We start from the raw sequence: 13,941 nt of genomic DNA, 5'->3' as shown, positions 1-13,941 counted from the left end.
CGTGCCACCCGTGCAATCTGTTCTTGAGGGGGGCAGCCTATGCATGCTTCCTGCCCCTTCCTTCCAACAGGAAGGCATGATCATGTTGTAGGGCATGTATGCCTTAGAACGGGGCATGGCATACTGCCTCCCCAAGGAAGTCATGGCTTTGGCTTGTCCGGGTGGGCTGCGTGGAAATGGTTTATGTGTCTTTGCGCTGCGACATGTTGGGACTGTACCCACTCTGGATGGAGAAAGTGTTTCCAGCAGACCAGGTATTGGAGGGTGCCGTGGAGCTTGCAGGAGTCTAACACTTCCCTCATCTCAAAGTGTTGGTGTCCATCAATCATTATGGGAGGAGGCAGGGGGGGGTCGCTGTGCCATTTGGACGGGACGACCTGTTTCAACAGAGCACAGTGAAAAACTGGGTGTATTCGTCGCAGGTTATGCGGCAAGTCTAGCTTATATGTCACTGGGTTGAGTTGCTCCAGGATCAGGAATGGGCCGATGAACTTGGGCCCCAGTTTCCTCGAGGGCTGCGGGGATTTGATGAATTTCATGGAGAGGTAGACCTGATCTCCCACTTTGAAGTCTGGTTGTGTTGCTTGGTGGTTGTCCGCGAAGCGCTTGTATGTTGCCTGGGCCTCGGAGAGGGCCAGTTGGATGACCAACCAAACGTTGGCCAGCTGCATCACCCAGTCGTCGGGGGAGCAGGGCAGAGTGTCTGCCTGTGGGAGTTCTGGAATGGGGACAAACTCCCTGCCATATACCACCCGGAAGGGTGTGTGGCCCGTGCTCTGGTGCACGGCATTGTTGTACGCTACCTCTGCGAAGGGGAGTAGGTCTACCCAATCGTCCTGTTGATAGCTTACAAAGGCGTGTAAGAACTGCTCCAGGGTGGAGTTCAGAATTTCCGTCGACCCGTCTGTGTGGGGATGCCAAGTAGTGGACAGTGCTTGCTTGGTGCCGAGTAACTTTAGGAATTCCTTCCAGAACCTGGAAGTGAATTGTGTCCCTCTGTCCGTGACCACTCTGGAGGGGGTCCCGTGTAATCTGTATACGTGGGTCAGGAAGAGGCATGCTAGCTGTTGCGCGGAGGGGGTGGAGGCGCAAGGTACAAAGTGCGCCTGCTTCGAGAAGTAGTCCTTTACCACCCATATGACGGTTTTTCGCTGGCTGGGTGGGAGGTTGACTATGAAGTCCATGGATATTTCCTCCCATGGGCGTGAGGGTTTTGACACTGGTTGTAGGAGACCCTGAGGTTTCCCCAGTTTGTGCTTGACCCTGGTGCATTTTGGGCAAGCTGCGACATAGTCTTTTACGTCTTTCCGCAGTAGAGGCCACCAGAATTGTCGTCGGATGAGGTGCAGTGTCTTAACAAATCCGAAGTGGCCAGCCGTTTTGTCGTCATGTGATCGCCGCAGGATTTCGGGCCTCAGTTGTTCTGGGACGTATAGCTTGTCCTGCCGCCATGCCAGGCTGTTTCTGACGGTGATGTTGGAGCGGTTTGCTTGCAGCCAGATGTCTGTGTCTAGTGCCTGGGCAAACTGTTGTTGTATATCGGAGGGGATGTGTGAGCCTCTCCCCGCCCTCGCTGGTGGTTGCGCTTTGGTGCATTGCGTTTCCGTGTGGTTGCGTGTGATCGCTGGGCAGCCCAGTTGCGAGTTAGTCCATACGGTTCCGATGATGTTGGATGCCTGGCTGGCGTCTTGCGGCCAGCGGGAGAGGGTGTCCGCCAGGAAGTTCTTTTTCCCTGGTATGAATTTTAGTTTGAAATCGAAATGACTAAAGAACTGCGCCCATCGGACTTGTTTAGGGCTAAGCCGTTTTGGGGTACTGAGAGCTTCCAAGTTTTTGTGGTCCATCCAGACCTCAAAGGGGCAGGCGGCTCCCTCCAATAGGTGTCGCCATGCCTCCAGGGCGGCCTTGACAGCGAAAGCCTCCTTCTCCCACACGTGCCATCTCCATTCCGTTTCGGAAAACTTGCAGGAGAGGTATGCACAGGGCCACAGCTGGTCGTTGGGATCCTTCTGTAGGAGTATTGCCCCGATCGAGAAGTCGGAAGCATCAACCTGGACCACGAAGGGCTTCGTAGGGTCGGGGTGAAGGAGGACCAGTTCCATGGTGAAGAGTTTTTGGAGGCGCTCAAAGGCCATCTGGCAAGCCGGAGTCCAGTTGAGGAGCGCTCCCGGGTTGCGTGACTTGCGCGTGTCCCCTAAACCCTAGGTACGTAACAAGTTGGTGAAGGGCAGGACGATTTCTGCTAGGCCCGGTATGAACGCCCGATAGAAGTTCGTGAAACCCAGGAAACTGTAATTGTCTTCTTGTGCGTGGGCGTTCCCATGCCAGGATGGCTTGGACTTTGTCCGGGTCCATCTCGACACCTCTTTCTGAAATTTTGTACCCCAGGTAGTCGATCTGGGATTGATGAAACACACATTTTGAGAGTTTGGCAAATAGTCCAGTCTTGAGGAGATTCCTGAGTACCTGTTTCACTAGGCGCTCATGCTCCTCCTCTGATTCTGTGTAGATTAATACGTCATCTAAATAGACGAGGACGCCTTTGTATAAGTGTTCATGCAGGACTTCATTGATCAACTGCATGAAGACCCCAGGTGCACCTGCCAACCTGAAGGGTAAGACGTTGAACTGGAATGCTCCCAGCGGGCAGTTGAACGCCGTCTTCCACTCGTCCCCCTCCTTTATTCTGATGTGATAGTATGCTTCACGCAGGTCCAGTTTTGTGAAAATCCTGCCCTTGGCCAAATGGGAGAGGATATCTTTTATGATTGGCATGGGATATTTGTTAGAAATGGATGCTGCGTTGAGGCCCCGGTAATCCATACATAGCCTCAGGGTGCCATCCTTTTTTTCCCTGAAGAGGACCGGGGCCCCAACGGGCGAGTTTGTGGGTTCGATAAAACCCCGCGCCAGGTTTGTATCGAACTCCCGCAATGTTGACAGCTCTCTCTGGGACATCAGGTAGATCCTCGGTTTAGGTAGGGGTGCGTTTGGGATCAGTTGTATGGAGCAGTCTGTTTTCCTGTGGGGGGGGAGCTTGTCCACCTCCTTGACCCCGAAGACGTCTGCAAAATCTGCGTACTGGGGGGGTAGGCCTTCCAGGGGCTCTGGGACTGAGTGTACCATTGTGGAGGTCGCCCTCCCCACTGCCGCGCGGGGGACCTGCTCACCCGTGGGTGCTGTGTAGCTGCCATCGGGAAGCGTAATGGTTCTGGTCACCCAGACTATGTGCGGGTTCCTGCGCACCAGCCACAGGATCCCGAGAATTATTAGGGGGTGGTCGACTGGTGCCACCACGAATTGCAGTCTCTCTTGGTGGCTGCCGAGCTGCAGAGTCACCTTTTTGGTGCAGTGGGTGACTGCCCCCCCCCCCGCGGCTGAGCCGTCTAGCTGTGTGAACGTGAGGCTTTGCGGTAGTGTGTGGCGGCGGAGCTTTAAGTCTGTAGCCAGGCTCAGGTGCATGAGGCACCGCGAGCAGCCAGAGTCAATGAGGGCCCATGCGTTGACCAGGTTGGCCTCGCTCTGCAGGTTGACTTTTACGTAGAAGGTGGGGCAGTCGTCACTCACCCAGCTTCTGCTGTGCCTGCTGTTCGGCTCCACCTGCTTCGTGGCGCTTCCTAAAGCAGGTGGTTGGCATTTCCCACTGGCTCGCCATCCTACGCTGTCGTCTCCTTCAGTAGAGTAATGTAGGGATTTTACACCTACTACTCCACTGGCTACTGCAGTCTTTTTTCCTGTTGCGGCCGGTTTGTTTGCTGCTCATCTCTGCCGATCTGGTGGCTTTGCGTTTGGGCAGGTTGCCGCCTTGTGGCCCGTTTTGCTGCACAGGAAGCACTGTCCCTGGGCAAACCGGCGCTCTCGTTCCTCCCCCCAGGGCCAGGATGTCTGTCTTGCTGGAGCGCCACTGGGTCGGGGTCCTCTCGCCGTTGCTGCAGGTTGCAGGGACCTCTGGATGTGCCGAAAGGTCTCCTGGGCATTCTCCGCCCTCCCCGCGAGTTCAATCCATTCACGGAGGGTGGCGGGGTCGTCCCGGTTCAGTGCCCACCTTAAAATGGTTAGGTTGAGTCCCTCCTTGAATTTTTCAGTGAGGGTGGATTGTGACCAGTCCCGCAGTTTGCCCGCAAGTGCTTGAAATTCACTGGCGTAGTCAGCCATGGAATGTTCCCCTTGCCGGATTCCCCGTAGGGCTCTCTTCACCGTCTCGGCCTCGAGGGGGTCTCGGAAATGGCAGTCCAGGGCGTTGAGAAATGCATCCACGTGTTTGAGTTCTGGAGCGTCTGCCTGGCATAGGTGGACGTACCAGCCAGCCGCCGTCCCTCTGAGTCTGTTTGCAATAGCGTTGATCTTTCCCCTTTCCGTTCGGAAGCAGGGTCCATATTCCGCCATGTAGTTCTTCACGTTGATCAAAAAGAAGGACAGCATGGCCGGGTTGCCGTTGAATTTCACCGTGAGGTCTCTCACTGCCATCATTGGTGGGCTCCAGGGCACCTCCGGGTGCGTGTTCACTTCCTCCTCTGGTGCGAAGCTGTGGTTCCGATGCGGGGGTCCCCCCAGCCAGGTTCCAGGTGGCTCCGGCTTCAGCTCCCCTTGTCCCCAGCTGCTCCCCAGCTGATGTGCTGCAGAAGAGGGGGGGGGACCCCTCCCCAGCAACCCTGCGCGGTGTGTGCCGGTGTCCTCTGCCTCCTCCTGCCGCGCTACACCCTGTTGCTGTGGCTGCCATGCTTCGGGGTCGGGCGGGGGTGGGGGTGGGCTTCTGGCACCCCGGCCATACTCACCCCATTCGCTGCCTCCACGCTCCAGCACTAGGTCCTGTAGCAGCCTCTCCATCTTCGCCAGGCGCGCTTCCTCGGCTCCGCAGCGCACGACCTCTGGGCCACCTCCCGTTGCTTGCCCGCTCCGTCGCCGGCCTCTGCCACTGCCTGTGTGTGCGTGGGGTGGCTCCCGCACTGCACCAAAGCTTTCGGGCAGGGATTCCCCCACCGGGCGCGCCACCATCCCTACTTCCGGTAGGCCGCTGTGGTTCCGGCGTGGGGATTCCCTTGACGAGGCTCCGGGTGGCGCTGGCTCTGCCTCCACTCATCTCCAGCCTCTCCCCAGCTGATGAGCTGCAAAAGAGGGGGGGGAAGCCCTTCCTCGGCAGCCCTGCACCATGTGCGCCGGCGCCCTCGGCCTCCTCCTGCCGCCGCAGCTGCCATGCTTTGGGGATGAGCGGGGGCGGGGACGCGCTTCTGCTGCCCCGTCCATACTCACCTTGTTCGCTGCCCTCAATTCGTCGTAGGCTTCTTCCCAGCTAATGCCCTGCGAAGGGGGGGGGAACTTCTCCTCCGCGCGGTAAGCATCAGCGTCCTCGGCTTCCTCCTGCCGCTGCCGCTGCCATGCTGCAGAATCGCGTGGGGGCGGGGATGCGCTGCTGGTGCCCCTTTCGCTGCCTCCGCGTTCCCGCACCAGGTCGTGGAGTAGCCGCCCGATCCTCACCAGGCACACTTCCGTGGCCCCGTCGCTTGCGTCTTCCAGGAGGCCTCCCATGGCTTGCTTGCTCCACCACTGATCCTTGCCGCTGGTTGAGGTCGTGTGCAACGGCTCCCATGCCGCCCTGAGGATCACGGGCAGGGAATCCCCCGTGCCGTCGAGGGTAACCCATTCCGGCAGCGTCTCATCGGTGGGCATCAAGGTGAGGTTGTGGCTCGGTTCCACCCCTGCCTGGCATCCGCTGGCCCCTTCTGCAAAGGTTGGGGTGCCGACGCTGGTTCTTGGGCCTCCGCCGCGTTGCGTCGGGAGATGGGTCATCGCTGCGTTCTTCCCTCACAGGAATACCTGGAATGGTGCTAGCGAGAGAAAAAAAAAAAAAATTGATTCCTGTCTTTATGTGATGAGTAGCTTCTCCCCAATAAGGCGCAGACTTGAACTTAGGCTGGCTAAGGAAATCTGGTTTATTGTGAAGGATGCAGTCAATAGAGAAAGATGGGAATGAGCATGTGTTGGGCTCCTTCCCTTTATATACACGTGTGTAGGCCTTGCCCCTTTCCGCCCCCCCTGTCCGTGTGTCCGTTTCCGGCCCTCTTGATGGGTGATTCGGGTGGGGCCGTCCAACTGCCATTATCCTCCTTCTGTGTGCGCCTCAGGTGAATGCCCTGGGGCCCTTTGGAGTGGCTGGTGATTATGTTGATGGCCGCCCGCCCTTGGGCGTGCCACCCGTGCAATCTGTTCTTGAGGGGGGCAGCCTATACATGCTTCCTGCCCCTTCCTTCCAACAGGAAGGCATGATCACGTTGTAGGGCATGTATGCCTTAGAATGGGGCATGACAGAATCCAATATAGAATGTAATAGATTTTACACTAAAACAAGCAAGTTAGGCAATATCCAAATTGTTTTGCAGCTTGTACTTCTGCAGCAGCTGTGATAAGAATGACTTTAGCATCCTTATATTTGAGTGTCTCAACATAATGGAGGATTTCCTTTAATAACATGGTATTTTGATGAGTAAATAGAATAGATCTGTGTTTCACTGAAAAAAATAACATTTCTTGTTTACTTTCTGTAGGGCAATGTTGCATTTTTCCATTTTTCACTACTAAATCATTGCTAAGGCATTTTCACATGGACTGTTTTGCTGTTTGTTTAAAGGATAATTTTCATTGCTTTCTTTGTTTGTGATCTATTTAGGTGTTTTTTGCCCATTAAAAATATCAATCTCCTTTTCAAATATTGTAAACAGAATTATACAGACCTTGAAAAAATAACTATCATAGTACCATTACAGGACATAAGTCATACAATTTATTCATCTCTGAAACTGATTTTTTATGTGTCCACAGGATGTGTCAAAACTTAGAGACATAATAGTCATAGTAACTACATTTAATTACACTTAATCAGATGTTAATTTAAATTAAATCAAATGTAGTTTTTGTTCCAGCTCTGTCTGATCCAGCCTCAGCATGTCATTCAAAGGCTAAGCATTCTTCAGGAGCACCTCTGCTCTCACAATTTGGTTTCTAACTCCAGTGTAACACATTTCTCAGGAAATCCTCTCTAGCTGTGGTACCATTAGTTCTCCTTACCTTTACAGCTATAATTTATATATTATTTCACTCCTCCATCATTAACTGAGACTGTATCTATCTATCCAAGTATATATGTTATTAATGGTAATGTTACATCATGAGTTGGGGTGTTAGCTTCCTACCCCCACTCCCAAATGCATAATTTGAATTACAGTGGAGATCCAGAGTTGGCCCCTGCCCTTCTACCTCTGATCAACAGGAGTTAAAAGGGAAGCTCTAAGCCAAGATCTTAAACAGCAGCTGAACACTTTACCATTTTGCTGTCATGTAGTAGTAGTAGTCCAGAGTTCTACAACCAAGATATGGTAGCTCTACCTATTGCAGTATTATATGTTTCCAACCATTTAAGGAAGCATGTATTTCTCCACTGACTGATGGTCCCACATTGCAGGCCCTTGAAATGTCTCAGACTTGCATCTAATTGTGAATAAAAATGGCACCAATGTAAAGATCTTATCATGACATGATCAAATTTGAACATCAAATTATTAGTTTTGTGAAGATGAGAGACAACTGGAACTTGTCTGTGAAATCACCTTAGTTTTCAATCAACTACAGGGTTTTTTTGGCAAGGACAGTTACTTATAATGGTCTCTGTGAAGAAATCTCCTCTAATCTCACAATTTAGATTTTATTTTCCTATCCTCTTCACCTGTGGTTTCAATCACCTACCATTCACCTGGAAGTAAATCTGAATGAAATCAATGAGGCTTACTTATGAGTAGACATAAATTGGCTGGTGCTGAGAACCCTAATATGACCTTTTTTGAAGATGGAATAAAGTACAACTCCAGCAATGTTCTCTGCATTTAGATACAAACTTCATTTGCTTTGTCCAGGCAACCTTGAGCAATTCCAATCACTCAGGAAGTCAATAATTGACTACGACTAATGCACTTGTGTAATGAATGGTTAAAGGGACACATTTGGCTTTAATGGACCTTTTACTTCTGCAGTGAAAGATTTCAAGGCTAGAGATTTACCTCTGGCATCTGGTGCAGCACCTGTCTCTAACAGAAAGCTACTACTCTTTTTTAAAAAGTGTTCCTTCCTCACAGGATGCCCTTGTAGATCTATTGGTTTCACCTGTCCGTGTTAAGAAGTTTGTTCCCTCAAATCTCATTAAGTAGCCACTTGTGTGTCAAACTTCCTAATGCACACCCGCAGTCTTGAAACCATTCATAAAAGATAACCTTACGCTGAGAGGGAAGGTGACTTTTTTTGTGTCAAGTGCCTTTCTGGCTGTGGAAAATGCATTTGTTATGCAAACATTTTCAGCAAAGGATCGTTATCCTGCCATGGTGCTGGAGCTTGAGCACCGCAATGATGCCATGAGCTAAACCATGAAGGGCCACCCAAGACAGGAAGGTCATGACAGAGAGGTCAGACTAAATGCAATCCCTGGGGAAGGTGATGGCAACCCACCCCAGTATTCTTGCCGTGAAAGCTAAATGGACAGTACAATCAGCGATATGTCAGTATACCATCGGAAGATGAGACCCCCAGGTCAGAAGATGGTCAAAATGCTACTGGGGAGGAACAGAGGATGAGTTCAACTAGCCCCAGATGTGATGATGCAGCTAGCTCAAGGCCGAAAGGACGGCTAGTGGCCAATGGTGCTGGTGGTGAATGGCGAATCTGATGTTCTAAGGATCAACACACCATTGGAACCTGGAATGTAAGATCTATGAGCCAGGGCAAATTGGATGTGGTTATTGGTGAGATGACAAGATTAAAGATGACCACCAGATCTACTACTGTGGACAAGAGGACCACGGAAGAAATGGAGTAGCCTTCATAATTAATAGTCAAGTGGCTAAAGCAGAGCTTGGATACAATCCAAAAAATGATAGAATGATCTCAATTCGAATTCAGGGCAAGCCATCTAACATCACAGTGATCCAAATATATGCCCCAACCACAGATGCTGAAGAAGCTGAAATAGAGCAGTTCTATGAGGATCTGCAGCACCTACTGGACAACATGCCTAAAAGAGATGTTATTTTCATCACAGGAGACTGGAATGCTAAGGTGGGCAGTCAAATGACACCTGGAATTACAGGTAAGCATGGCCTGGGAGAACAAAATGAAGCAGGACATAGGCTGATAGAATTTTGCCAAGACAACTCACTCTGCATAACAAACACTCTCTTCCAACAACCTAAGAGACAGCTTTATACATGGACTTCCCCAGATGGACAACACCGAAATCAGATTGACTACATCCTTTGCAGCCAAAGGTGGTGGACATCTATACAGTCGGTAAAAACAAGACCTGGAGCTGACTGTAGTTCAGATCACGAACTTCTTCTTGCACAATTTAGGATCAGACTAAAGAGATTAGGGAAGACCCACAGATCAGCTAGATATGAGCTCACTAATATTCCTAAGGAATATGCAGCGGAGGTGAAGAATAGATTTAAGGGACTGGACTTAGTAGATAGAGTCCCAGAAGAACTCTGGACAGAAGTTCACAACATTGTTCAGGAGGCGGCAACAAAATACATCCCAAAGAAAGAGAAAACCAAGAAGGCAAAATGGCTGTCTGCTGAGACACTAGAAGTAGCCCAAGAAAGAAGGAAAGCAAAAGGCAACAGTGATAGGGGGAGATATGCCCAATTAAATGCAAAATTCCAGAGGTTAGCCAGAAGAGATAAGGAATTATTTTTAAACAAGCAATGCACGGAAGTGGAAGAAGACAATAGAATAGGAAGGACAAGAGACCTCTTCCAGAAAATTAGAAACATTGGAGGTAAATTCCAGGCAAAAATGGGTATGATCAAAAACAAAGATGGCAAGGACCTAACAGAAGAAGAAGAGATCAAGAAAAGGTGGCAAGAATATACGGAAGACCTGTATAGGAAGGATAACAATATCAGGGATAGTTTTGACGGTGTGGTCAGTGAGTTAGAGCCAGACATCCTGAAGAGTGAGGTTGAATGAGCCTTAAGAAGCATTGCTAATAACAAGGCAGCAGGAGATGACGGCATCCCAGCTGAACTGTTCAAAATCTTGCAAGACGATGCTGTCAAGGTAATGCATGCTATATGCCAGCAAATTTGGAAAACACAAGAATGGCCATCAGAGTGGGAAAAATCAACTTATATCCCCATACCAAAAAAGGGAAACACTAAACTATCGAACAGTGGCACTCATTTCACATGCCAGTAAGGTAATGCTCAAGATCCTGCAATGTAGACTTCAGCAATTCATGGAGCAAGAATTGCCAGATCCACAAGCTGGGTTTAGAAAAGGCAGAGGAACTAGGGACCAACTCGCCAATATCTGCTGAATAATGGAAAAAGCAAAAGGAAGAGGGGCTGACCAAGGGCAAGATGGATGGATGATATTCTAGAGGTGATGGATTCATCCCTGGGGGAGCTGGGGGTGTTGACGACCAACAGGAAGCTCTGGCGTGGGCTGGTCCATGAAGTCACGAAGAGTCAGAAGCGACTGTATGAATAAACAACAAATGCAAACATAGAACCCAGTTGTAATGTGTTTTCCTCACATATACTGGTTATATAAACTAGGTAATTCCAGGGCTATCAAATCTTTAAAGCTGAGAGGGTGGTCTTAGTTGACTAATCATTTGCCTTTTAAACAATTAAGGGATTTCTTATATTTAAATGTATTTATTTATTTCTGGAATCACAGCTTAGGGGCTCTTTTGAGCTATTGATGGAACAGTAAGATAACTTGCCATTTTATAAATAAAAGCTACAATCTATTGGATGTACTGTTTGGCTCCAGAATGTGCTTTTTTATTGCCCAACTTTGAAGGAAAAGGCTTTCAGTAAGCACAACCCAAAATATGGCTACAGAGATAAAATATTCAGCTCCCTAATTTGGAAATAATTCTATATGACATGAGATATATTTTAATTTTTCCTCAAGTAGATCACATATAAGACAAGCAAAACATTGAATATAGCCTACAGTCTCACTTCTTTGTGGTAAGTGACCCATATCCCATCTAAGAAATGAAATGAAGTCATATATCCCTACTGCCAGCATAGGAAGATCACATCACATGGAGGTGTTTTACAGTAGCATCATTGTGGCATTTGTTTTACTCAGCCTTCTGCAATCTGACACCATCCAAATTGTTGGTCCTGTAACTCTCAGAATGCCAGCCAGCTAGCTAAGAATTTTGGGAGTTGCATTCTCAACTCATCTAACAGGACTGGGAAGGCTAGCTTGACTTACCTCCTGATGATTGATTAAATTCCGTAGGTCCATCGTATTTCACTACTAAACTCACTAAGATTGCACTCTTATGTCACAGAAGTGATGCAGTTGCCACAATACTGACAAAGGTAGAGAAGCAGCACTCACTCTACTTCCATTATAAGAAGCAAATTTAGGCTTTCCTTGCATCATCATATGTCTATCTATGAGTGTAAACTTCAGGGCAGGATGACAAGGTCCATCTTTCCCCCTAAGATTCTGGGTTGGGCTACCAAGCAACTGGCATCATCAGACTCTTACAAGTATGTGTGTGTTCCTTGGGGTTTTTGACTTCTGGAGACTGCCTGGACTAGTCCCTGCAGTTTTATTGGCAAGGTTTTTTGGAAGTGGTTTGCCATTGCTTCCTTCCTAGGGCTGAGAGAGAAGGATTGGCCCAAGGTCACCTGGCTGGCTTCATGCCTAAGGCAGGATTTCCAGTTTCTAGCCTGATGTCTTAACCACTACCCCAAATTGGCTGTTTTGTCACTAGTAAGGAAGCTGTAACTCCAAGACTGAAAGTATCTCTGGAGGCCTAAAAAATTCCTGATCTTTACCTCTTCCCAACCCAAGTTACAAAGAGGAGGAAGGGAATGTATTGATTGACAGTCTCTCTTTCCAGCATCTATGCCACCACTACCTTTTTTTATCTGCCTCTCTTCACCAGCCTGTTATGGCCCATTTGCACTTGGGAAAACCCAACATTCCATCACTGTGAAAATCCAGGGACTGAGTTGTCTCTGTGAGCTGTGACCTGCTGTCAGTCCCAATAGACAGTCCAGACCAGAAAATCAACTGACAGGCAGGCTAAAATGACTTTTATTGAGATCAGTTATAATAACAGAATCTTGCAAGTCTGATTGTTCTGAGCCTCCTCCTCTGTTGTACAGTTCAGTAAATTAAGGAGGCATCTGCCTGAACCATTTCTAATGTTATCTTGTTGTGGGCTTAAAAAATGCTTTGCTTAGGCAACAGCTCCTGCCTATCTCCATCAAAGTCATCTTTACTCCATACTGTTGTTACTGAAAAACAAACTAGTTGCTAGTTCTTTGAATGCAGGATGTACCACAATTTGCTCAGCTAAGAATGTGAATAAGGAAGGAGAACCTCCATGTTAGAGCTTTGGATGAGACTGAAAAGTAGAAGTCAGAAGGCAAACAGAGCAAATGCAAAAGGCCAGAATAGCACTGGTAGCCATAATCTTTTCTGTGTCTATCCTGTCAGGGTATTGCTATCCATGGCAATATTGAGGAGGAGTCAAGTTGGAGCAATTCTTTCCATTATTGCTTGTGTGATCTTGCAGAGCTGAAATCATGGCTGAACTGTATGAGTTACAAATGGATTTCATCTGCTGTGGCAAATGAGATGCTTGAGATCATAGCTCACTATGTTCTACAAATATTACTCAGAGACATCAAGATAGCAATTTGTTATGCTGTAATTATGGATGAAATTGCATATATCTGTGTGATCGAACAAATTTCATTTTCCTTATAATTCTATAGAGGATCTAGCAGAATGGTGTATACAGTCCATCTTCACCTAAAGTGCAATGATCCATAAATTCAATTCCTGGTAGGGGGTATGAACCCACAGAATAAGATCCAGCTATATATGTCTGATGATTTCCAATAAGGATGAAACTGGTTGTGCAGTGTTTCCTGGTGATCAATATAGTTTCTGCATGTATCTATCGAGGAACTGTTTAAGGTTTCTTATGAAACCTGTGATGTAACAGCAGAATCTCTGCTCACTGTTTTGAAAGGTGTCCTCTGCCACTTTATCCTTCCTCTCAATAGGTGCTGTGGACATTGATGTAATGGAGCAACTAATATTGTTAGATGTCTGATTGGAGTGCAGGCTGTTGTGAAAGAAGGGGAATCACAAGTATTACATGTTCAGTGTGTAGCACATACTGTGAAATCTAGTGGTGCAAGATAGATCAGGAAATATGATACGTGTAGACATTTTCCTGGTGAAAAAAACTGACCTAATCTCCATCATAACTTCATCAGTTTACCCAGTTTAAAGCCTTTCAGCAAAGAGAAGACAAAATAAATCAGAAACCATTTTATTCCACAAGATGGACTTTAAAAGCAACTTCCATACTATCAGTGTCTTGTATTTACAGAGAGCTGACTGAATTTGTTGAAAATATGTCTTGTTAGAAAAAGGAGATCCTGGGGCAAAAGCAAATGAACATCCATGGACCTTGCAAAAATATTAATTTGCTTTATGCTGTGGTTATTGCCGCTTCTGTTTTGGCCAGTTAGATTCCCTAAACATGTTGTTGTTGTTGTTTATTCGTTCAGTCACTTCTGACTCTTCGTGACCTCATAGACCAGCCCACACCAGAGCTTCCTGTCAGTCAACACCCCCAGCTCCCCCAGGGACGAGTCCATCACCTCTAGAATGTCATCCATCCACTTTGCCCTTGGTCAGCCCCTCTTCCTTTTGCCCTCCACTCTCCCTAGCATCAGCATCTTCTCCAGGGTGTCCTGTCTTCTCATTATGTGGCCAAAGTATTTCAGTTTTGCCTTTAATATAATTCCCTCAAGTGAGCAGTCTGGATTTATTTCCTGGAGGATGGACTGGTTTGATCTTCTTGCAGTCCAAGGCACTCCCAGAATTATCCTCCAACACCACAGT

The sequence above is a fragment of the Candoia aspera genome, chromosome 1 (assembly GCF_035149785.1).
Source record: "Candoia aspera isolate rCanAsp1 chromosome 1, rCanAsp1.hap2, whole genome shotgun sequence".
NCBI classification, from domain to species: Eukaryota; Metazoa; Chordata; class Lepidosauria; order Squamata; family Boidae; genus Candoia; species Candoia aspera.
The sequence above is the reverse complement of the archived record's forward strand: the minus strand, read 5'-3'. Positions refer to the sequence as shown.